The 3276-nt window shown below is 40.2% G+C and overlaps 1 pseudogene; it reads left to right on the forward strand.

Moving 5' to 3' along the window:
• The first annotated feature begins 518 nt into the window (after positions 1-518).
• On the forward strand, positions 519-1381 carry LOC131825680 (elongation factor 1-alpha 1-like; annotated as a pseudogene).
• Positions 1382-3276: the final 1895 nt, after the last annotated feature.

Consider the following 3276-nt stretch of genomic DNA (forward strand, 5'->3'; position numbering starts at 1 on the left):
ATTGGACATATAGATTTAGGCAAGGCTACCATTACTGGCCATCTGATCTACAAGTGCAGTGGGATTGACAAAAGAACTATTGAAACACTTGAGAGAGTATTCTGAGACAGGGAAGAGCTCTTTCAAGTTTGCCTGGGTCTTGAATAAACTGAAAAGTGAACGTGAGCATGGTATCACCATTGATATCTCCCTGTGGAGATTCAAGACCAGCAAGTACTATGGGACCATTACTGTCACTCCAGGTCACAGAATCCTTATCAAAAACAATTACAGGCACATCTTAGGCTGACTGTACTATCCTGATTATTGCTGCTGGTGTTGGTGAATTTGAAGCAGATCTGCTCCAAGAATGGGCAGACCCATGAGCAAATCATCTGGCTTACACACTGGATGTAAAACATCTAATTGCTGGTGTCAATAAAATGGATTCCACTGAGCCACCCTACAGCCAGAACATATACAAGGAAATCATTACAGAATTCAGTACCTATGTTAAGAAAGTTGGCTACTGCCCCGACATGCTAGAATTTATGCCAGTTTCTGATTGGAATGGTGACAACTTGCTGGAGCCAAGTGCTAACATACCTTGGTTCAAGGAATGGAAAGTCATCTGTAATGATGGCAATGCCAGTGAAATCACACTCCTTACAGCTCTGAATTGCATTTCTGCCACTAACTCATCCAACTAACAAGGCCTTGTGTGGACCCCTCCCGGATGTCTTCAAACTTGGTGGTATAGGTTCTGTCCCTGTGGACTGAGTGGAGACTGGTCTTCTTAAGCCTGCCATGGTGATCTCCTTTGCTCCAGTCAATGTTACAACTGAAGTAAAGTCTTTTGAAGTGCACCAGTAAGCTTTGAGTGAGGCTCTTCCTGGGCACAATGTGGGCTTCAAGAATGTATCTGTCAAAGATGTTCATTGTAGCAGTGTGGCTGGTGGCAGCAAAAATGACCCACCAAGGGAAACAGCTGGCTTCACAGATCAGGTGATTATCCTGTACCATCCAGGCCAGATCAGTGCTGGATATGCACCTGTGCTGGATTGATGAACAGCTCCCATTGCTTGCAGGCTTGCTGATTCTAAGGACTAGATAGATTGTCATTTTGGGGAGAAAAAAATGGAAAATGGTCCCAAGTTCTTGAAATCTGGTGATGTTGCCATCGCTGCAAAGGTTCCTGGGTGAGGCTGGATGTGTTGAGAGCTCCTCTAACTATCGCCCTCTGGGCTGTTTTGCTGTTCGTAACATGAGACAGATAGTTGCTGTGGGTGTTACCAAAGCAGTGACCAAGAAGGCAGCTGGAGCTGGCAACATCGCCAAGTCTGTCCAGAAAGCTCAGAAGGCTAATGAATATTATCCCCACTATGTGCCACTCCAGCCTTAATTGGTGGTGGAAGAACAGTCTCAGGACTGTTTGCATCAGTTGGCCATTTCATAGGAAAAGACTGGTTAATGAGAGCAGTGCCCTGTAAAACCTTCAGAAGAAAAGGAGAATGCCTTGTGGACCATTTTGTGGGTGAGGGGGCAGCTTTAAGTTATTAGTTTTTAAAATTGTCACAAAATCTTGATGCCCATTAAAATAAAAGTTTAATGAAGGAAAAAAAAAAAAAAGAAAGAAAAGAAAAGAAAAACCACCAGCTTGGGAGTTTCAGAGTATCTTTAATATTTAAACTTGTACTTGCTTTTTGCTTTTTCCTTTTTGCTTTTTGGACTTTAATAGAGTAGTTGCTGTGTGTGTGTGTGTGTGTGTGTGTGTGTGTGTGTGTTTTAACATCGCTGATTACTGTGCACAGAAGATAAAAACATTAACAAAAAAGATACATTAGTTAAAGTAATCAGGTTTTCTGTTTTCAATATATTTTTTCATGCCTCCAGATCTCCAATTTGTCACAACTTTCCATATGCCACCTATCTCAACAGAAGAAAACCGCTAGTTGGTCAAATTGCTTTTTCCCCTTCCCTAGTGTATCTGCATGCATTTCACACTGCACTAAGCAAGAACGCTAGAAATATGAACTCAAAGGACATCAAGATGTTATGCCTTCTCAGTCGGTATCTGTGATTGGTGGAATATTTACTTAGATGAATACATGTTTGTTCCTGCTCATTAACCATGGTGATTGCAGAAGGAAACTGGAGTCATTTAAAGGTGATAATCAGCCCTGTCATCCATAAAGCATTTTTGGGGGGGGAAAAAATAACAAAAAAGCCTTCTATGTCTAGTTTAATGCATACTGTTAGGTCACGTCAATCATGTCTCTTACCATGGGATATTGACATATTTTGTATTTAAAATAGGCATGTACTTAAAATAGGTAAATCCACATAATCATATTATGGAAAATTGGCACAAGAAAAAGACTGAATTCATTTAATTAGAACTTGTCTTCAGTTAGGAACAAAGAGAAGCTCTGAAATAGTGTCTTGACCAAATGAAAATGGTAACATTTCGAGTACAGAAAATTCAGATTAGAGATTTTAGGCTTAGAACAGAGGGTCAAATGTCATCAGGGGATATTAACATCTTTCCTGTCCTTGATTTTGGTGTTAAGTCTCATTTTTATGGTCTCCAAATGGCTACCAGATCTCCAGCCATCACATCAATGTTTCAGGCATGAAGAAAGGAAAGAACACAGAACAAAAGGAATGCATGGACCTGAGTCCTTGGAAGTTTCTCTGGGACTTTTGCCTTCCTATCATGGGCCAAAATACATAGCCTGACAGAAGGAGGTGAGAAACATTTATTGTTATTATTATTATTAAATTTCTTAAAGCTGGCCTATTAACACTACAAGTTAAACAGAATTTTGTGGTAAGAAAGAAAAGAGGATATTGGGTCAATTCATCTTGTCAATTCATCAGTATGAAAGAAACTTGCCAGTTTAACTCTCATAAAGAAATGATATAAATGGGTAAGATGAAGTTCAAAATTTAAGGTTTTTTTTTAAGGTGGGGGATGTCTGGGACAGAGCAGAAAAGATTAAGAAATATGTTGAACCTTCCCTTTAGGACCAGTAGAATCCTATTTGTGTTCACAGGTTTCAACGGATATTTCTATTCTGAAAACACTTGGAGTACATACTTGTCACCCTCTCTCTATCATTCATTATCCAAAGGATGTAGATGCCCCAGGCCCAGATGCCCTATATTTAGTATGCAACATGAGCAAAACCAACTTCTACTTCCCCCATCTGCATCTGTTTCCAACTTCCCTATTCCTCCTCGTTGTGGCACTGTTCTGTCCCTCTGGCTTAAAACTCCAGTTAATGTTGGTTCAGT

The sequence above is a fragment of the Mustela lutreola genome, chromosome 2 (genome assembly GCF_030435805.1).
Source record: "Mustela lutreola isolate mMusLut2 chromosome 2, mMusLut2.pri, whole genome shotgun sequence".
Taxonomy (NCBI): Eukaryota; Metazoa; Chordata; class Mammalia; order Carnivora; family Mustelidae; genus Mustela; species Mustela lutreola.